Raw genomic sequence first — 23,562 nt, 5'->3', positions numbered from 1 at the left:
TGTTCAAATTCTGTCCTCATACTCGAAGGCAACGCTTCTACCTGACACTCCACAGTCATTATTGAAGAAAACACAATGGTATAGAAACAGAAAACTATTTCACAGGCAAACACACACGTAGCAAAAACCTTCAAAATGCAACACAACACAAAAACTTAAAACGTGCAATATGGAAGATTCGGCCAGCTGTTTAAAGTCATATTTCATAGAGTAACTGCTAATTGCTGCTAACTGTATTCCATTGATGCATCCATGATTGTAGCTACGGTTAGCTTGTTCGCTCAGTTAGCGGCATAGCTAGCCAGACTATCAGGGATGTGATGGTGGTTAAATCCGTAGCAGAAGAGCTTTGGACTGCTGGGAGGAAATAAGGTTATCAGGCCTGCTGCTAGCAAACTGACAAACTGTTACAGACCTGGGATTTGTATTCACGATACTGGTGTTGCACCCAGAAACAATGGGGATTTCTACATAATGTTGCTTTAAAGAGAAGTGTTCTGACATTGTGGAAGCAGAGACATGTCAAGACTTGTGAGAGAAATATTGTAGTATTGAAGTTGAAGGTATTTCTTGGTGTTATATTGTAGGAAACTAGACTTTCATGTTTCACCTCTCATCCATGAGGCTTCTTCACTTGTAGTATTTAGTTTAGAAGACTCACCTGATTCTCTGGAATAAAAGCCCGGTACAAGCTGTGGCTGAAATATGGATTCAAGTTGTCAAAGTCTTCTACGTTAATCACCGCAGTGGCTGTGTCACTCAACCCCAAGGGATCCTGTAGTGAAGAACAACACAGACAAAGCAGATCCATCAGGTAGTCATTTCAATCATGTTATTTCTGTATTTGTTATTTCTGTCAGTATCAATACTTTTACTCACACTGGCTTTCACTATTAAGTTGTACTGTTGGACTAAATTGTAGTTTAAACGTTTCTTCAAGCGAACAGCTCCTGCGCTGGTCACCTCAAAGACCTCTGAAGCTGGTTCCTTATGGAAGAAAGTGAACATCACATTTTCATATTGAACATTACCTTTTACTTTTTAAAAAGTAAAAAGTAACCCTACTACAAATATCTCTCACTTAAAAAAAGGCTTTGAATTGAATCTTTCACTCAGGTAATTTCAGTAACTAGGTGTAGTATCAGTGTAAGTGGAAAGATTCATTAAGCTTGTATAAATATGGGTAAATTGTATTACAAGGGAATATGTGATTGCGTTGTTCTCTGCGGTGCCGTCTGCGTCCGTCGCCGTCACTCGAACAACTTCGAACCCCACAGGTTCTGACTGAAAGAAGAAAAGGACGATTGATGCAGATACAAATACATTACACACATGCATGTTCTGTTGTTCATACAAGTAAACACTTGTCTGAACACAGTGTTTGTCACAACATTTATCCTCTCTAAGAGCCTTCACAGACTGAATTTTTGTATTATTCACACTTCATGTATGAGGTTTGTTATACATGTGATATGCTCACAATCCCATAAATAAATAAAGCGTTGCATTTATATTTCTGCTCAGTTCCTGACAGTAGATACAGGTGTATTGTGCAGGAGGTCTACAGTCACTTTCTCACAGATTTCAGTGACTCACCTCAGAGACACTCTTACTGTAGAGCTTCTCTTCAAATATCGGGCTGTTGTCATTGATGTCATTGATTTTCAGTCTCCGAGTGTTGTTGTACTGCAAAGACAAACACATCATTTAAAATATTTTGTTATGCAGTGCTGAGTGAATACTGTGACTTTTACATTTCTCTCACCTTAATTACACCATCACACATGATGGAGTAAAACAAGATGCTGCCACTCTGTAAGACAGGAACACAGGGCACTTGAGGTTTGTGGAGACACCTGACAGAACACACTAGAAAACTCAACGTAAAGATGTGCTGAAGGTTAAATATATGAGATATTGGACATAATGTAGCAGCAAGTCCTGAACAGAAAGTTCAGACGTAAGCTGAATAGACGCGAAAATAATATTAATATATAAATCAATCAATCAATCTTTATTTGTATGGCGCTTTTCATACAGAGGAGTAACTCAAAGTGCCTTACATAGATTTAAAACAACAACAGAAAAGAGAAACTGTAAATAAAATCAAGAGAAGAAAAATTAAAAGAACCCAACCCTCCCACCCCCACAGACATGCACAGAGACATACACACTCAAACAGACAATCGCACATACGCATACAGACACACAGACTCACACACTCATACCCACACATACACTAGTTGTCACTGAAGAGACATGGCTGGGCAGCGAGACCTTAAGGCGTGGAGGAAGCTACCTTTGTGGGGGCCAGCCACACTGAGAGCGATCCCGGTCCAAGGCCGCAGAGAGAGCCGCCACAGGGACCACCCCAACCCGGGCAGACAGGAGGCCCCACACCTCGGTGCGGAGCCCTCTAACCGCCCGGGCCGAAACAGCCCCCGAGACAGCACCCCCACCGGCCAGACCAGAGACAACTCCCAGCCTGGCAGGCCCCCATGAGGAAACACAGGAGACTAAAAGCTGACAGTCTAAAACAGTAAAATCAAGCAAAAAGCATAAAGGCTAAAAACACAGAGGACTAAAACCTAAAAGCATAACAGCTAAAAACACAAGAGACTAAAACACAAGAACATAAAAACAAAGAGGCTAAAAACAACACAGAAGACTAAAACCTAAAAGCATAACGGCTAAAAACACGAGAGACTAAAACATAAAAACATAAAAACAAAGAGGCTAAAAACTAAGTAAAAGCCTGGTTAAAAAGGTGGGTCTTGAGCCTCTTTTTAAAAACCTCAACAGTCGCCGCAACCCTGAGGTTCTCCGGCAGGCTGTTCCACAGTCGGGGCCCATAATAACTGAAAGCCGCCTCCCCCTGCTTTTTTGAACTAACCTGTATGGTCAAAAGGCCGGTGCTGGAGGACCTCAGGGTCCTCGGGGGCTGATAGACTAAAAGCAGGTCAGATAAATAAGAAGGCCCAAGACCGTTAAGACACTTAAAAACTAGTAAAAGAACCTTAAAATCAATCCTGAAACGCACGGGGAGCCAATGCAGCGACTTTAAAACCGGTGTAATGTGCTCCTGCCCTCTGGTCCTTGTCAGCACTCGTGCGGTTGAGTTTTGTAGTAATTGTAAAATCGAGATGCTCTTTTTGGGAAGGCCAGAGAGCAGGGCATTACAGTAGTCTAAGTGACAAGAGATAAAAGCGTGGATCAGCACCTCCGTGCTGGCCTGAGAGAGAAACGGGCGGACTCTGGCGATATTCTTAAGATGATAAAAACCTATCTTTGTTATATTTTTGATGTGTGGAATAAAACTGAGCTCAGAGTCAAAAATCACACCCAGATTTTTTACAGATTGTGATGGTTTAAGATTCTCTAACTTTGGTAAAAGTTTCTCTTTCTGGCCATCAGGACCAATGAGTAAAACCTCTGTTTTGTCCTGGTTGAGCTGTAGGAAATTTGCTGCCATTCATGTCTTGATATCTAAAATGCAGGTAAAAAGGACATCAATAGGCCCTGTGTCATCAGGAGACACGGCGATGTACAGTTGTGTATCGTCAGCATAACTATGAAAGCTGATGCCGTGCCTCCTGATGACGTCCCCAAGGGGAAGCATGTAAAGATTAAAAAGAGTTGGACCTAAAATTGACCCTTGGGGAACCCCACACTTTATTTTGTGGGTTTCTGAGGAACATGTATCCATACTTACAAAGAAATGTCGATCTGTGAGGTAAGAGACGAACCAGTTAAGAACAGTACCAGAGAGGCCGACCAGGTTCCTTAGTCTATTTAATAAAATGTGATGGTCTACTGTATCGAAGGCGGCGGTTAGATCCAGTAGTACCAAGACTGTGAGTTTATGGTTATCTAAGTTGCACCTGATCTCGTTTAAAATCTTTAAAAGGGCTGTCTCTGTACTGCGGTTTGTCCTGAAACCAGACTGATACTTTTCTAAAATGCTGTTTGCGATTAAAAAATCATTTACTTGGTTAAAAACAAGTTTTTCCAAGATTTTACTTAAAAACGGTAAGTTGGATACAGGCCGATAATTATTAAAGATGTTGGGATCTAAGTTGCTCTTCTTCAGAAGTGGCTTCACCACCGCCGTTTTAAAGGAGGCGGGGAAGACACCCGTCTGAAGAGAGCAATTCACCATGTATAACAGCTGATCCTCAAAGGATCCACAAAGTGTTTTAAAAAACGGTGTGGGAATTGGGTCTAATAGGCAGGTTGTGGGCTTTACTTGGTAGAGGACTCGACCAAGTGTCCTCGCATCAACCAGGGCAAAACTCTCCAGTGTTTCCTCGGGTAAAATCAATGATTCAGGTGTGTCGACATTTAAAATCTGTTGAGGTAAAAGACTTGATCTGATGTCATTGATTTTACTTCTGAAGTGTTCTGCAAAGTCCTCGCAAAGGGCGTCAGTTGGTGTTTTGGAGGATCTATTAAAATTTTTGTTTGTTAAAAGGTCAATTGTGGAGAAGAGGAATTTTTGGCTGTTTCTATGTTCGTTGATGATTTTATGGAAGTGGGAGATTCTTGCCTGTTTGACTGCATTATTATATGTTTTGAGATGTCCACGTAAAATTTCATAGTGAACTGTTAATTTTGTTTTTCTCCATCTCCTCTCAGCACTCCTGCAGTTTCTCTTGAGTTTTTTAATTTCTGTATTCCTCCACGGGGGTGTAGGTCTTGTATTAATTGTTTTAATTGAAAGTGGAGCCACAGAGTCCAGCGCTGATTTTATTTTATGGTTAAAGCTGTCAACAATAAAATCACATGGTGCTGGTAAAATTTCTGCAGGAGTGCTCTGTAAAATCTGGATAAAGCAGCCACTTCAGAAGTTAGGTAGCGTTTCCTCACTGTAATATCGACATGAGCATGTGAGGAAATTAAATCCAGGCACTAGAACACATTTGCTGTTGGGATTTATCAGTAATTAACTTAATGTCTATCAGTGTTGTCATAACTCACGTCTGTCAGTGTGTCTGCGTCCAGCGGCTTCTTGGTGCGAACAGTCGCGCTGGTGTCTCCAATCATGAAGCTCAGCTCCAGATACTCCCGGTAATTATCAAAGATGTTGGGCACCAACTTCACACCACTTCCTGCTACTATCCCAGTAACCACCTCCACATCACCTGCAGCATGATGGGAGCATTGTGAGAGGGACTAAATTACTTCTCTGGCAGATTTTCCTGAGTGAACTTTTAATAAATGATGCATCTCACTGATATGAATGCTGCACACTTATGAGCCTTGAGCAGATAATGTATTCTGTAGTGGCTCATTAATCATGACACTCTTCCACACATCCAACTTTTTAAGTCTAAAAAATTATTGGTATCCCTTTCAATTGTGATATTTGGGTGAAATACTGTTTGAGAAGGAAAAATAAATAATAAAGAAATTAAATAATTAGGTGGTAATTTTATTTGAACAGATTTGATTTATTATAATCAATTTAGAAAATATCTGCCTCTTGCAAAGAAACTCATTTTCTAAAAAGTCACCTTTTGCTGGATTATTTCACATTAATCTCATTTTAAAATGTGTGATGTTAAACGAGTGTAATATCTATCTTACCTTCATATCCTTCATCCACTGGACCAAATTCACTTGAGCTACCTGTAGTACAATCTATGACTGAAGTATCTTTGGGAACAGAAAAAACATACAAGTTAATACAGAACAGACACATTAATGTAGGTTCACTCAAATACCTGCACATTAAAACCTCCATAACAACATCTGGTATCTGGGCATGTATAATGTTTTGGATTTATGTGCCTATCATTTCTTGAGGGGTGTTAATGACAGACTGACATAGATATCCCTGAAGCCACGCTGATAAAAAACAAATTTCTTGTGTGCTAAACCCACAATGAGGAAGATTAACTGGTGATCCATTTATATTATAGACTACATGTTTGAATGAAATCTTTGTCCAGTGTTGTTGCCATTTGAGGATCACTGCAGTGCCAACAGTAATACTTAGCAGTGCTCGGGGTGAAATGTGCTTCAAGAGTCACTCGTCAAATCTGACACATTAAAAGTGTGTTTACAGGTCTGAGGGAGTCCGACTGGACAAAAAAGTATTATAAAGCCTTTCTGTGGCTACAGAGGAAGCTGCATGTAGTCTGATAAAATTGCCTCCAGTGATGTCACTCAGTGGCAAAGTTGGATTGTGGGTAATGAAGGCAGCTGGTTTTGAAAAGCATCATTACATTGCTGTAACACTATTAGACGTATTATGGACGGTTTGAAAACAAACAATCACAAAAAAAAGAACAGAACCAGAGATATCACCTTTTATTCCACTCATCTGTCTCTTCTATTTCAAAACCTCGTGCCTACATTACCCACAATGCAAGTATGAGTAACATCCGAATTACCCTTTAAGTGACTCTCCACCATTGGAGACAGATACTCTAAACATGTTTGTGGAACAACCCTGAAACAAACAGATCATTCAAAGTGAATTATATGTTGTGTCTGTGTTTTTTTTTTTTTTATCTGCTCACTGCTTAAGTGCATCAAAGACTAGAGGTAGATTTATGATGGCACAGCCTGATACCCGCTGCAGGGCCTAACAATGTCATAACTTCCATAAATAATCTCACCAGACATTCACCAAATGTCAATAAGTCATGATGAATATTGTGTACGAGTCTTTGATGTTTGGAAAGATTAAACAAACAGATTTGGACACGAAAAAGCTAATGGTATCAAATTGAGCGTCAGAAAACAGTCGGCCTCATTCTGAATCAAATCTCTAACACTTTTTTCCTGATTTCCCAAACTCCATCCATTCTTGTTCTACTCACATAAAGGATTTCCAGAGACGACAAACACACAAATAGAGATGAAGAGAAGGAGAGAAGGCCGAACCAAACCGCCGGAGTCCATATTGGCTCCGCTGTGTTTTCCACAAACCTGAAACCTGACAATGAACTGATCACCTGAGTTACAGGTGTTATCAAGTGACTGTATTTCAGCTCTCCCTCCTTCCCAGCAACACTGTTTTATGGCAGGTTGTAAAATATTACAGGTTTCACATACAGCGGACTGTTCCAAACAGCAACGCAGAGTTTCATTTCCCCTGAAACAGTGTGAACGAATCATGTTTTCACCTCACAGGCTGCTGAAGGCAAAAATCTAAACCAGGGGTCCCCAAACTACGGCCCACGGGCCACATCCGGCCCGCCTAAACAACTAGAGTGGCCCATTTAACGATCCCTCTAAACATGGCCTATTCTTTAAAATTGCACTTTCCTATAGAGTTTGGCAACGTGCTGCAGTGTCAGGCGCCATATTCGTTGCCCAAGAAGCCAGAGCGAGAGAGAGAACGATCGATAATCATCTCTAACTATGTAATGGGGAAAGAATGAATGAATGGCTTCATTCCAGTGCAGGGATGGAAATTAGCACCCACCCCCCCCAAATGCAGGTGAATTTGTGTGCTGGCAGGTGAACTGAATCAGTTTTTTGGTGGGTTCATTCCAGTCAGATCTGATCCAATTAATCTTAATGATCTATATCATGGTTAAGGCATAAAGGTGTGCTTTCCACAACCCTAGAGTTAGATCCGGTCAAATTATATGTTTCTGATTGGACCTAAGAGTCAGTTGGACTTCAGAAGAGCCGGAATTTCAACATTACTAGAACGGCCATAAGCGGTCATTATGCATTTTGTCCGAGACGTCGACGCCTTACTTGGTGTTGTTATAGTACATCACAGACTCTGGCTTTGCCTTCGCCCCACTAAAGGTGCCCACACCTGTGTGCACGGTGCTCAGGATGCAGACGTTCTTCCTCGGCTTTCCCTGCTACACAGAGTCGCATCACCAAACTTCAGCACCCTCGTGTTGAACAGCTCCACTTGCTTTTTCATGGCGGGGGGCAACTCCCGTTTTTGTTTGCCCATGGTGCCAACCAGGCTATATAAGGAAACTATATAATAATGAACTTACAAGTAAATTTGCAACGAAGCACAGCTGGAGACTGCACAATAGAGACAATGAAAGCAGTAAACCGTCCCAAAAAATGTAACAATGAAACCCCACGAAATGATGTGTGGTCAATATGACCGCTTATGGCCGAAATAGGTAAAACATATCATATTTTGTGTAATCTATATAAAAACTATTCTCAATTTAAATACAGAGACTTTTAGGAAAAGTCATGTAGGCGCGCAGGTAGTCAAGTGGTTAGAGCACATGCCACGAACGCAGAGGACCTGTACTGCATGTCACACCCCCCATCTCTCTCCCCTTCCTGATCTATCCACTGTCAAATAAAAGGTGTCTATGCCTCAAGAAAATCAAAAAAAAGAAAAGACATGTAACAGTAGTATTGCATTTTTTCATACATTGTTCATTATATTTTCTCTATACGTGTTGATGTTTCCTCGATTCCTAATATAGACAATTAAGGGTTGGGTCATTGTTACCTGGCATCAGCTTGTGTTTTTATTTTCTATAAAATAAAAGGAGTATCTGTGGTACTTCAAATAAACACGTAAAGACTTTCTATTACTTTTTTTGCAAACCAACAGGTAAACCAAAGGCCAAGCAAAGGGCAGCTGCAAAAAAATGATCCTTATAATCTCCACATAATACTGGTTGTCCTCTTTGGCCGATATCATTTCCTGTAGACTGACCCCGGCCCCCCAACACAGAAAGGAAAGTTGATGTGACCCCCATCAAAAAAAGTTATGGGAACCCTGATCTAAACATTTGAGAGTTTGGAAAATCTTTTTGACCTTGTTTGTACTTTAGGGGATTTTTTATGTATTTATTGTGTTTTCCTTTTATAGATTGTCATATCTTTGTGGAGTATCGTAAAATGTTTGTTTCTTTGAAAACAGACTCTTCCTGTTTGAAGACTGAACTAAACTAATGTAAATGTACACCGATTTTAATCATAGCACCAGAAATTTGAAAACAATAAACTGGTGATGGGAGGAAGGAAAATTTGGGTTATTAAATCACAAGTCCAAGTCCTAAACAGGGTATGTTGTTCCCTTCACCAACAGTAAAGTACATGTATAAATGAAGAATAGATAGAAATCTGGTTTGTCCCAAAAACATCGACAAAATTAGCAGAATTTAAAAAGTGTTGTTTTTCTCTTAAATATCTGAATAAACTAGAAACACAAGAACACAGTTGACCTTTGACCTTATGGATATAAAATGTCACAACTTCATCATTTTATCCCATTGGACATTTGTGTAAAGAATTTTGTCATATTTATATGAATTGTCGTGAAATCATAGTTACCTTGATCTTTGACCGCCAAAATCTAATCAGTTCCGTCTTTGTGCACACGGGCAGATGGGCAACCCAAAAACATAAGGCCTCTGGTCAGGACAACATGCAAAATAAGCTTTCTTCACAACTTTAAACATGCCAACTGTTTAAATGTTACCGTCTCTATCATTAAACAAAGTGTAAAAAGATGTGAGTAGTTTTTGTGTTGCCTCACTCTTAACGTTGATCCTTTTCTCGTACAGCCGATTCATCTCTTCCCTCTGTGTTTCTGCTGAAATCTCCTCGATCTGCGAATCAGGATGAAGAAGCAGTTTTAAAGATCAACACAAGAAAACCTGACACTACTACAAGAAGAGATGTGTGATACAAAGTGATACAAAGTCATGCTAATTGTTTAGCAATAATAACAATATGTAAAACAGCAAAATGTTTGTGGTGCTCTTCCTCTTTATTTGTATGAGGGTGGCTGTGGCTCAGGGGGTAGAGCCAGCGTCTTGTTATTGGAAGGCTGCTGCTTCGATTCCCCTGGTATGCATGTCTAAGTGTCCTTGGGCAAGATACTGAACCCCAAATTGCTCCTGATGAGCTGGTCGGCACCTTGCATGGCAGCCACCACTATCAGTGTATGAATTTTTATGTCTAAAAAGCTGAAGTGTAGAAGACGGTAGCCTGACTTGAACTTCCTTATGAATGTCCGTATCTCCATCTTCAATCTTTATGTAAGAATGAGCAGGCAGATTTGGTTTTACTATCTGAGACACAAAAACATTTTGTACTCAAAGAAAGCACCAGTTCTGCAAAGGCCTTTTCTGAGGCAACAACAAACTGACTACAAAAATACGGAAAAATACTACAAAGAATTGCAAAACGACCAGAAAGACTGACTACACTGACTAGAAGAAGACACCAATTGACCACAAAGAGACAAAACATTGGCCCCAGTAGCTCAGCTGGTGGAGTGTGTGCCTCATGTACAGCCTGTGTTCTCGCTCCAGCAGCCGAGAGTTCAAATCCAACCTGCGGACCCTGCTACATATCATCCACCCTGCTGCCTCATCACTTTTTGTCACAATTCAAACCTATAAATCCATATAAAAGACCAAAAAAAAAAGAAAAAATCATGACTACAGTTAGCCTACATAATGACCACAAAAAGACAAATGCTGACCAGCAAGTGACACAAAACTACTACAAAGCACTGTGACAAAGAAAGGACCACAAAGACAGAAATTTCCCAGACACAAAACCAAATGACTACAAATAGACATAAATCACCACAAAGAGATGCCAGACGTCCACAAAGAGACTTGCGAGAAAGACACAAAACTACTACAAAGAAACACCAGAAGACTACAAAAAAAAACCCAAAAAATCATAGAGCCACCACAAAGAGATGCTGATGACCACAAAGAGACACAAAATGTTAACAAAATAGTTGCACCATACTACAAGGAACATCTGAGTTGTTTTTACATCTGTCTGAGATTCTGAGAGTTCTGGTTCACCTGCGTCACATTGTTCTGTGTCTCCCCCAGTCTGGGGCGCTGGCCTCCATGTGGGAGCAGTGGGGACCTTTTCCGTGTCTGTGCAGAGGGGCCAATTACTACATGATTGATTGATTGATTGATTGATTGATTGATTGAGCAGTGACACCATGTTTTGATGACCGATTTCAATTCCTCAGGACTCAGTCAGTGTGATTAATGACAACAAAAGTATATTTTAATGTGTAAATGCAACTGTTTATACATTAAATTGTCGAGCTTTTTACTACTCAACCTAAAATGGGTAATTTTACAGCCACAGCTGTTAGATGCATTAACAAGTTAAAGTCATCTAGTGCTCAATAGGTTTTCTTCTGTCCAAATGTAAAATCTAAGAAGCATATCAAAGACAAGACCTCCTACAGTCTCAATATCCTTTCATCTTCCAAATTGTATAAAAATATGTTCAAATAAGGTCATGGTGTGACTCTGAGGGGTTGGATGTCATCAACTTCTCCTCTATAAAAACGCCCTTCTGTCTTACGAGGAAAACAGAAGAGGTGGGTGGCAGCATCCGTCAGACATCTTTCTCTACGAAGAAGGTAAAAGATTTTCACTTGGCTGCATCTGGCTTCATTCTCAGGAGGAAGCAACAGGCTTAAGTGATCATTGTTTCTCAATTTATGCAGTTATTAGGCCTTTAATGGATCTCATCTCTCCTGACACCTTGTAAAACATTTGAACAGTTTTCATTTAAGAGTTCATAAAGCCACATTAAGAACCATAAAAGGCTGACAATGTCCGTGGTTGGCAGAACTTATCTTTTACTGTTTTTTTTCCTTAGTCTTTTTCAGTTTGGTGGACTAAATCCATCCTGCACAATAATTTTAAGATGGTTTAAAGTATGTGGTGTGTTCATATCTCCATGCCTTGATGTTACGATTTTAAAGGAACACCTACTAATTTTGGTAAAACTCAGTGCAAATAATTAATTGTGCCTCCTTTTTAATGAGGCAGTGACATTTGTCAGGTTGGTGCAGGTTGGCCAACAATAAGTTTGAAATATGGACTGTGGTAACAGAAACATATTTTCCATATAAAAGCCTATTGAAGAGTCTCACCAGCCCTTTTCAGTTCCGGAAAACATTATTAAGCCACATTAAAGTGAGACTGTAGCTCTGAACAGAGTCCACTCTGGCTGCAGGTGGCAATTACAGGATAATGAAACATTGAATTTCCCTTAATTCCCCATGATTGTCATGAGTCAGCAGCTTAATGATCTTTTAGCAACAACAACCATTTCCAGTGTCCTTACTGAGCTCGACAGTCAGTTTGACTTCAGGTTGGACTTATGGGACAGAGCATTTGTATATTTTTTGTGTAGAAATATTCCGAGTAGTAAGTAATTATTTATCAGTCAGTAATCACAGACGCTATTGTATTTTACTGTACTCAGTATTCACAGACTTTGTACTCTAATGTACTAAATTCTCTGTGCTGATGCTGTTTGTGTAACACTCAGATGGCTGGCCGGTGCTGGGTGGCTGTAACACTCTGCCTGTTGCTGTTTGATGGAAACAGTTTGGCAGCTGTGGACCAGAACCAACTTGCAGAAATTGTAGATCAGATCTTGAACATGTGAGTCGACTTCTACACAAAAATACAACCAATTCCTAAAAGCAACACAACCAGGAAACATGACAAACTCTAGTCAGGTTACCTTTGTAATTCTATTTCAAAATCTCACAAAAGTGTGTGAAGCAGTCCAAAGAGTCATTCTATCTCAGTTAAGTGTGCTAATAAAACTGAATTGGGCAGTACAAGTCCTTCGTATTGATACATTTCTAATATAATGTGGTGGGCTGTTGTGTGTTTATTGTTTCCTTTTCATATAAAGTTAATTTCTGACAATTGTATGACCAGTGCACCTTTCTAATTATCACATCAGGTTCTTATCGTCTGTATCAAATGATCAAACATAACATTTTGCATCTGTTTCTTGTGCAGGTAAACACCAAGCTACAATGGTGGAAGGTCAGTAAAGAACAGAGTAAATGTTAGTCATAGTGTTTTTTAAAAAGTTATAATCTGCTTTGTAGCGGAGAGAAACGTCAGAAACAGACAAACACATAAAACAAGCACCAGAAACTGACAGAACAATGATACTTTTATACAAAGTATGACCTGATGATTTTCCAATGCTTGTTTTTAAATTCACAAAAACAATGTATCTACTTCAGGATAAAGAGTTTAACTTATTTTAATATTTCTTATAAATGTATTTTATTTGATAATCAAACAGAGATACTGGCAGTGGCAGTGCAACATGTGACTGAATTCTGCTATTAGGTTTGGTCTCTAACTTCCTATATTGCTCAACTGTTTTAAATAACACCTGTTTTTTTTAATTTTTGGATTTCTTTTGTTCTGACAGAAGAAACCCAATGTTCAGCCTGGCAGTAACCATCCCATACAACAAAGACACGAAGATGTATGACATCAGTCAACTTGACGATGGAGGCAGTGTCAGGAGGGAGATTCTCAATTGTGAAGTGTACACCAGCACGAGGGTGGTTGCAGCCACGGTTCTGAGATGGCCTAATGTTCTGGATCAGTGTCCTGGTGGACGTGTGCAATGGCCTGATGTTCTGACAAAATGTCCTCAAGGGGTTAAGACCTGGGATGATGTTAATAGACAGTGTCCTGATGAAGTTAAGGAGGGTAGAGCAGATCATGCAGAGTACCGTACTCTGCAGTACATTAACACCTTGGTCAATAATCTTAACAAAAATGATTTGTTGCTTTTCTACGTTCTTGCTTCCCCATGTGATAAAAGATGTACAAGCAAATCAGGTAAATTGAGCATTCTTAATAGCATTAAAGCGATTCAGAAATGGCATAACTACGCTGTTGTGTTTTCCAACATATTCCAGCCGCGTAGTGGTAATATCATACCTGAAAAGGATCTACAGGGAGCCCTCCAGCGACTTGGGGGATCAATCGGTCTGAGCAACATATTCCGTTGCAACCGACAAAGGGCTATGCAGTGCACAAGCTGCTCTAGTGGTGGACAAGTTGCCCCCTATTGTTTTTCAGAGAATTCACAAGCTTCATTCCCAACACCTCAACAAGGCGTTTCCACAAATGTTGGCACTTACAGAGGAGCAGGTCCCAGTGCGCCATCCTCACAAGGGGGGAAAGACAGACAAATGAGCAGGCGAAAAAGAGGCGTCAGGCGTAGAGGAGGTGGCAGGCACAGAGGAGGCGTCAGGCACAGAGGAAGGGTCAGCCGGAGAGGAGGTGACGGACGCAGAGGAGGCGTCAGGCACAGAGGAAGGGTCAGCCGGAGAGGAGGTGGCAGGCGCAAAGGAGGCGTCAGGCACAGAGGAAGGGTCAGCCGGAGAGGAGGCGGCGGACGCAGAGGAGGCGTCAGGCACAGAGGAAGGGTCAGCTGGAGAAGAGGCGTCAGACGCAGAGGAGGCGTCAGGCATAGAGGAGGCAGCAGACGCAGAGGAGGCGTCAGACGTAGAGGAGGCGGCAGGCGTAGAGGAGGCGGCAGGCGGAGAGGTGGCGTCAAGCGGAGAGGTGGTGGCAGACGCAGAGGAGGCGGCAGACGCAGAGGAGGCGGCAGACGTAGAGGAGGCGTCAGGCATAGAGGAGGCAGCAGACGCAGAGGAGGCGTCAGACGTAGGGAGGCGGCAGGCGTAGAAGAGGCGGCAGGCGTAGAGGAGGCGTCAGACGCAGAGGAGGAAGCAGGCGCAGAGGAGGCGTCAGGCGTAGAAGAGGCGTCAGGCGTAGAAGAGGCGTCAGGCGTAGAAGAGGCGTCAGGCGTAGAGGAGGCGTCAGGCGCAGAGGAGGCGTCAGGCGCAGAGGAGGCGGCAGACGCAGAGGAGGCGTCAGGCGCAGAGGAGGAAGCAGGCGCAGAGGAGGCGTCAGGCGTAGAAGAGGCGTCAGGCGCAGAGGAGGCGGCAGGCGCAGAGGAGGCGGCAGACGCAGAGGAGGCGTCAGGCGTAGAAGAGGCGTCAGGCGTAGAAGAGGCGGCAGGCGTAGAAGAGGCGTCAGGCGTAGAAGAGGCGTCAGGCGTAGAAGAGGCGGCAGGCGTAGAAGAGGCGTCAGGCGTAGAAGAGGCGTCAGGCGTAGGGGAGGCGTCAGACGTAGGGGAGGAAGCAGGCGCAGAGGAGGCGTCAGGCGCAGAGGAGGCGGCAGACGTAGAGGAGGCGTCAGGCGTAGAAGAGGCGGCAGGCGTAGAGGAGGCGTCAAGCGTAGAAGAGGCGGCAGGCGTAGAAGAGGCGTCAGGCGTAGAGGAGGCGTCAGGCGTAGAAGAGGCGGCAGGCGTAGAGGAGGCGTCAGGCGCAGAGGAGGAAGCAGGCGCAGAGGAGGCGTCAGGCGCAGAGGAGGCGTCAGGCGCAGAGGAGGCGGCAGACGTAGAGGAGGCGTCAGGCGTAGAGGAGGATGGGGTCTTTGAGGATTTGGTAGGAGATCAAGATGGGGTTGTAGTTAAGTTTTGGGAGAGCTGTGATTCAGGTGAAACAGATATGTTGGAACTTCAGCAGCTCCACAAATCCACCTTGACTGCAACAAACTCCCTTCGCTTTGAGAACAAACAAGTTTACTATATTACTATATTATTACTTTATAGAGCAAGCATAATTCTCAAGTAATTTCTCACGCTGATTCTATGACAGTCATATGAAGTGAAATTGCAAAATAATTAAATAAATAAAAGATAAAAAAACAATGATAGTATTACAAATTTACAGTTTTACCTGTATTTTTGTAGGGACATTTAAATTCTGCAATTATCACATGTATTAGTGTTTTTTTTTTTAATTATCATTATGTCTTGATTAGAGGGACTTGATTATATAGATTAAAAGATAGACCCATGGAAAAATAAAGAAGCAGCATTTTTTTGTTGTTGCTAGAAAAAGGGAACAAACTAACAGAAAACATGTTTAGTCTCAACTTTAATATCAAAGCCTAGTTAAAAAAATAATTAAATTAAAAAGGATTTTTTGTTTCCTTTTTAAAAAAGACACCATTTCCAAAAAAAGATTTTACTGTCCTCAGTATTTACAGTACTGATGTCACTGTACACATCTCTTGATGTCTGTTTAATCTGAATAAAGCTTCGCTAAGCATCCATTCTGGTCTGTGTGTCAATTATTTGGTAAACCCTGAACACAATCAGAACAACCCAGTTTATATTTCATTACCACTGAGATCAACTGTGGCAGAAAGACGTGGTCGAGAGCAAACTCTTCACTGTGCACACCCATAACACCATATCCAGATGAACTCTTCCACCTCCATCCTGGAATCATCAGCTGCAGAACTTCAGTACATTTAGTTTTACACTTAATGTTCCTTTGAACAGAAACTCTCAGTCCTGCAGTGTGTTTAGCTCAATTAGATCCAGCCAAACACACCACAGGATCATGCTGCCTACCAGCTGCTAATAGCTAACTAGCTCTCCTGCTGATTTCAACACGGATTTGTTGTGACTCACTGAAACTAAAATTAAAGCTTCACAGTTGTCTGCCTCCACCCACCAGTCAAGTTCTTTGAAAGTAGAATTATTTTATTTTATAAATCCAGAAACAGAAAAAAGTCTTTTTTCTCAGATTTTATTTCATACAATTTCAAATATTAGAAAAGAAATATTCCAAACAAATGGGAAAAAAAATATATTTGTACAGATTGTGCACATGGAAACAAAAGTTACTGCAGAGCTGCTTTAACATTATTTACATTTTTGAAAAAGAGACAAAGAATAAAAGCTGCGTCTGAAATCAAAAGCAGACATTTGATGACATTAAACTTGAAAACTGGAAAATGAAACTCAGTTTGCTTAACGGCAGCCATGTTACAAATAAATTATCCAAATAATAATCAATAGGTTGATTATTAAACTCGATTGTAGTGACATCAGCTCATCAGTGAAGCAATCCAAACAGAAGAGAATAAAGAAAGAATAAAGAGAAGAAGAATAAAGTGCCAGTTTGTTCATGATTTATCTCTCAGGGAAAATAAAATTTAAAACTGAAATTGACAGCTGATCAATAAAACTCAACCAGCTGCTGTTGTGTCTGGATGTATGGAGGCCTCAGAGTGACACAGGAACATTAAAAATAGATTATTTAAATTTGCACTTTATTGATGCGTTGATAAAATAGGTTTAATAAAATAATAATAATGTTAAAGAGAAGAACCCATTTAACAGCTTTTTATCCGGAGCTTTCAGCAGCTCCTCATGGTCTTCTTCAGGGGACGAGTTATTCCTGAGCTGAGAGAGATGCACTGAAGGGTTAACGTTGACTTAAATTAGTCTGACTTTTGTTATTGTTTTTCACTTTGTGGTCAAAAACAAACATTTCTGCTCAATAACTGATCATTAAATTCACCAGTTAATCTTTTTATTTCTTTGTCCTGATGGTCAAAGATGAATTAATTACTATTGACACTGTTTAAAGCTGTTCTCCACAAATTCAGTCGCCACTTAAAAGGCAATAAATAAATTGTCTCCCTTTAAAGGAGGAGCTCACCCATGAATGTGACCCAGTCCTCCTTTCCTCCACCTGACTTTATATCATCAGGTGAAGTGTCGAAGAGTTGCAGCATTCTGCTAAACAACTGCAGCAGCTGGAAACTTGAGGTTCCATTCATGGGTGAACTGTTCCTTTAAATCTTTACACATACTTTCAGTGATGGAAAAGATTTTAAGTGCCGTTTCTATTTCTTTTTTTTAATCAGAAAAAACAACAACATCATGAACAGCTTACAGAACAGAAGCTGATATTTGGTGAGCAGACAGTTTGTCGTTTCCGAATAAAAATATCTTAATAAAATATAATCAAACAAAATGAAAGTCGCTGGTTCTTTTGGTGGCGCTCTGCAGACTCGTACAGTCCGACTGAAAGCTTCTGTGTTCAGATCAGAGAGCAGAAATGTGACCTCCATCATTATCCGTCTGTCGGCCTTTCACACTGTCGTTGAAGTCTGGTTTCTTGTCCACTGAGTGCCTCTGTAACACAAACCAATAATTATCAAACATTCATACAACATATTTTAAGACTATTTTTTCTTCTGTTACCTGTTTGGCTGGTTCAGAATCCTTCCAGGCTTTGTTGCTGAAACATATTGGAGGAGGTTTCCATTAAAACAGGCCTTTAATTAAGAGCCGTGATGACATTTTAACATGACGAGTTGTTCAGAGGACTTACTCGAAACCTTCAAGGCCTCGGCTCATGTCAAAACTGACTTCAGAATCCTCACGATGACCCTTCGTCTTCTTAAACCTGAGAGATTAAACACATGTTGAAGTTTGAAGCTTTAACTTCCTTCATCCTGTCAGGAGTCACGTGTTGTGACGCTGATGTATAAACATTAAATACTACTTAGTTTAATTAAAAAATGATAAAAGATTCTGGTTAACTTGTTAAAACAGTTTAAGGTTCATCATTAGTGTTCACCTTTTGTTTAATTTCAAGGTCTAGTGAATATATAATTACTTTCTGTATCAATTTGTTAATTTTATTTAAACACATTTATTTTGGATTGTTATTCAGCAGCAATTTAGCACAGAGCAGACAGGAAGTCACAAGTTTATGATTCTCCAAATGCCTGACTCGATTTGAACTTTGGATTTTAAGGTTGTGATTAGTTTTCTATTTTTAATTTAATTTTATTAATTTAGACTTATGACCCGATAACTTGGACTAGTTTACTGCAATTTTACATTTTTCAGAACTGAGTTTCTAAATGAAGAGAATGAATCTGTCACTCTCTGATTTGGCCACTTGGTGGCAGCAGTGAGAAGCTGTACACATGATACTGATGGTTAATAAGTTATATTAACTGATTATTAACAAGCAGTGTTCTGTGAAGAAGAACCAGTCTGAGTCACGTTGTGTTCAGTCTCACCTGACGACAAAGACGACAGCCACCATCATTCCCACCATGCTCAGGGCCAACAGGACGCCCAGAGCGATGACCACAGCCTGGTTGGAGGCGGGGCTTTGAGGCTCCACCTCTAACCTGACCTCAAACTGAACACTGTCCCCAAACACGTTGACTAGCTCCTCCCTCACAGCTTCTGATTGGCTCTGCAGCTTCCTGATGGATCAGACACAAGAGGTCAGCTCCAGCTTTTTAACTTATGTGTGGTGAATTTTAGTTTATATCACCGTACAAACACTTTATTCATACAGTAACTTTTCTAAACAGAGAAAACAAAAACAATTACTATTATATAACACCTGTCACCCTTTCTTTGGACAAATAATTCATTTTTCTTGTAGATTCACACTTTAAATACTTACGTTTAAATCAACAAGAAGAAGGACTGTAAATGGAAGCTAACTAATACATAAATCTGTCTGGTTCACTCTGAATGTTGTCATTAAAAATCAAACTCTTACGATGTGACTTCTTCACCGGACACCACCGTCCCTCCATCCAAACAGATCAAGCTGACCAGACTCTTCATAGCCGTCCTCTGTGTCCTGGACTCAGAGGCTTCTCTGTTATCGTTGGACACCCCGACGACGTTCACGTTCCAGCCCAGAACTTTCACTAAAGAGCTGAGAGAAATAAATCAATTACAAATGATATAAACTGGAAACAAAACATCTCCAAAGAGTCTTTATGGTGAGCTGAACTTGTCCTACCTCTCCATGTCGGGGATCTCGTTCTCCACAGTGTTAGCTGGCTGGTTCAGGGAGATGACGACCACATTGCTGCTGCTCACACTTCCCCCAACCGTCACCTGGAGGGAGAACAGACAGTGGTGAGTGCAGGAATCCGGAGCAGCGGAGATTCTTTCGGCACCAGATGAAATGTGCAGTAAGCAGGACCCGCCATTTTGTTGTTGGCCATTTTCATTTCCATTTCCAATTAATACACGCTTATTTACTGTGCACGTAATTCTATAAACTCACTAAAGATGTTATATTATTTTGACAAATTTGGAGCAGGGTGATGCATTTTTTTTATTCCGGGGAGAATCCAAAGAAACTAAATAAAAAGGAGCGTGATGTTCAGTCCCACCTCATGTCTCCAATTATCTTCCTGACTTTTTAAGAGTTATAAGATAAAGAGTGTTTTTGTTGAATGCACATGAATGGACGGAGGATCTGAGAGGCAAGAAAGAAAATACATTATGATGTAATTTTAACTTCCTCGGTTAATTTTTAGAGTATTTTTCCATTTATGAAAACTGATTAAAGTTTTGTCTGATTGACTTTCTTGTTTGTTTTTCTAATCTGAAAAATGTGTTGGGAGAAAAACATTTTCTTGTCCGGATCATTTTTCCAAAGTAACATATATTGTGTCTAACATTTTTCTACACTCACCTCCACCGTGGTCGTAGCCTGAAGTCCTTGGAGGTCGTCGGCGTGCACCTTCAACTCAACCTTCAGTCCAGCCAGCTCCACTGCTGACACCACAGACACCAGACCGGTGGACGGATCCACATCAAAATAAGTAGTGTCTTCCAGACTGTAGACCAGGCGACCCTGGTCACCCACATCGGGGTCTGAAGCCTGGGGGAGGGGATGGATTTAGAATTAAAAACATTAGAGGTATCAATAAATGAGTTTTGGTCAGTGTGTCAAGATGGATGCCTTGTCCTCTACTTGTGCTGAGCAGGAGCAGCGTGCAGGATCGTCTTTTCTCAAAACTGATCGACTCAAAGTTTAATAGAGTCAGTTTGCTGAATTGAACCATCAGGTTTTGCTGATCTTGGCTGCTTCGTGGCAGTATCACCTGTTTGGACATCTCCACTTTGTCTCAAACCTTTGAGCTTTTGACAGTCATGGAAACGTTCCAGTGAGCGATCAGATAACACGCTCAGTGACACATTAACCACGTCGCTCACAGCTCAAACTGATCAGATAAATTACTCTTGTTTATCAGTGCTGCTCTCACACAACACAGAGGAGACATTCTTATCTGTTTTATTACAGTTTGTGTTTCTGGAAACGAGGAGGATGTTCTCCAACAAAAGTCAGCCGACAGCGTCTGGGCATGTTTTTACCTTGACGGTGACGACTGGGGTTTTATACACAGCGATGCTGACGATGGAGGCCTCGTAAAGCGGTTTGGAAAACTGTGGAGGCTCATTCACATCCTCCACCTGAACTGTCACCTGAGGAAGAAGAAAAGAAAAAATACTGAAATCACTGAAAGGTGATGTTGACAGTCTTGTTTGTTTAACACAGATCAGTATCAGGAACCCCTTTCACACAGGTGACAGACGCTGTTTTTCCCACCTGGTAGAACAGGTGGGAGGACAGACAAGAGGACAGATGCTTCTCTGCGTATAGCTGCGATATTTTATTCCTCATATAAGTTGCCAAAGACAGTTACTACATACTTTTGTTTGGTCGTATAACTTTGCTTTGCGGGACATTTCTCTTTATTAAGCTGAGTGAAGGACCTGTGTAGTTATCAGACTGTCAGACCAACACGCCCTCAATACGTGCAGCAGGCTTATCCATTCACACTGGTTCGGTTCGCCAATACTGCGCCACTGATACTACCTCCAGAGGTGGAGGTAGGAAGAGGTGGAATTGGCGCAGGATCCCCACATCCAAACGGCAGTGTGACGAGTTGAGGTACAAACGGAAACTTAAACATAAAAATCACAGAAAATCTCATTCTTAACCACAAATATTTGTAAAGATCCCTGCTGAATAAACTCAACCATGTGTCACGAAGGTTGCTCAACTGTTTCAGACAGGAGTGGTTAGATAAAATGTCCTTGGAGTGAGATTTGAGAGAAGAGGCTGGTGAGCTCTGAGCACGGATGCAGAGAGCTGGATCATGTTTGAAGACTTTATGTGTGGATTCATGGATGAACAAGAAAACAACCGTCAGCTGCTTGACTTAAAAACTTTACTGAACAACCAGCTGTCAAAAACATCACTGCTGCAGTGGATACAAACTGATCTACTGGCAGCTACCAGTGTGGTTTAGATGTGACGACCAGCAAAACAATATTCAGCTCTTCGAGAGGTGAGCGTAGCTGCTATAGCATCAGTTACATCAGAACTGGGGAGTTTGTTTCACTGAAAGAAGAGAAAAGAGCGACACTGAAGACTTTTCTTCACTGGAAAACATGTTGTCACCAGTCTCTGCCGACTGACTTCAGCAAGAGTTTGATGGTAGAAGTTTGTGTTTTTCTAATGACAGAATAAAATAAGTGGATTAGAGCTTCAATAGGCAAATATTCAGCTCATCATCGTGTTTATAGGACATAAAGTAAATCCTTTACCGTTGCAACAGCTGTCGTAGGGGGGGTCCTTGTGTCCACCGCCTCCACATCCAGGACGTACCACTCCTTCTCTTCTTTGTCCAGCTCTGCTTTTGTCTTGATGGCTCCACTGGCGTCGATGGAGAAAAGGTCCGTTTGTTTTTTCAGCGTGTAGGAGACGTCGTAAAGGTCACTTCCTGAGGAGGCAAAGACCGTCCCCACAGTCGTCCCCACAGTCTGGTGCTCAGGTATGCTGAAGTTGTAGGAGGAGCTCCCAAAGGCCACGCCCTCCACAAGACTGACGACCCTCAGATTGACCACGACACGGGCTGCAGGAAACATCCAGTTCATACAGGAAATACTACAACCACCATCCATAACTTTATATTGGAGGGAAATGGTTTAACAGAACAAACACAACTACCTGCTGCTTCCTGTCACACTGACCTGTGGAGCTCAGGGGAGGCTCGCCGTGGTCTTCAGCCATGGCTGTCAGCACCAGTGTGGTGTCCTCTTTGACATCAGCAAGGTCAGAGGTCAAGGTCACAGCCCCAGTTGTACTGTCTAAAGCCAAATATGGGGAACTTCCTGCAGAGAAACTGTGCAGCAGAGGGAAAAAACATCTTTAAAAACATAAAAAAAAACTACTACAATTGAATTTGATCCGTAAGTTGGACTCAGGCTCTTTAAACCACATCACAGTCTGAACTGACCTGTAGGTGATGCGCGAGTTGTCCCCGGCGTCTTTGTCGGTGGCCTCCAGCGTCAGCAGCAGCTTCCCTTTCTCTGCGTCCTTCAGCAGGATGCTGCTGACGTAGCTGCTGGAGCTGAACTCAGGTTTGTTGTCATTGATGTCAGTGAGGCTCACTCTGATGGTGATGATGTTCTGGTGCACAGGAGACGTATGTGAGATAATGATGTTTGGACTGTAACATCAGTTTGTATTGTTTTATGCACATTTCATAATCGCATTTTTTCCAGTTCCTTTATGATAGTGGTTGAGTTCGTTTTTGCATGTTACATTATTGAATTAATAATTACATAGATTTAAGACATTTGAGATTTAAACAGTTTAAAACATTTTGTGCAGCTGTTGTAAAATTCAGCTTTGAGCTACTCTTGGTCAGGGTGACAGGCAAGCAGACAATTGACTGGTAATGTTGAACTGAGCTTAGATAGCATAGCACGGCTAAGCACAGGACTTTTAACTCTGGTTGATGTAATGCATATGTGTTAAATGTATATGTTTGTTCACTGTTTTGATGTTATTGTGATCTCAGGTCAGGTTACTGGTGGTTTGCATTCCTAAATGACAGTTTAATGATGCTTCACATAGACTCAAGGTCTTTGCATGCAACTAACCATCATCTCTAACCTGGCATCACATCACACACACACATTCCTTGAGCATATCACACCCACATGTGATATCAGTGACCACCACTGTTTCTTTGTTCTGCCAGACACACACAAAGTTTTCATCTTTGTGTTGAATAAAAGACTTTTGAACCTTGTTGCTGTCTTTTTATTATTGTAAAATTCAGAATGTTG

General features: G+C 41.4%; 1 protein-coding gene across 1 annotated transcript in view; it reads right to left on the bottom strand.

The window, feature by feature from the left end:
- LOC115586875 (cadherin-23-like) overlaps positions 1-23,562 on the bottom strand; it is a 58,157-nt gene that overhangs the window by 18,897 nt on the left and 15,698 nt on the right. The gene's annotated exons all lie outside the window — the stretch shown is intronic.

Source organism: Sparus aurata, chromosome 1 (assembly GCF_900880675.1).
Source record: "Sparus aurata chromosome 1, fSpaAur1.1, whole genome shotgun sequence".
Taxonomy (NCBI): Eukaryota; Metazoa; Chordata; class Actinopteri; order Spariformes; family Sparidae; genus Sparus; species Sparus aurata.
Note: the sequence above shows the minus strand (reverse complement) of the source record. Positions and strands in the feature narration are given on the sequence as shown.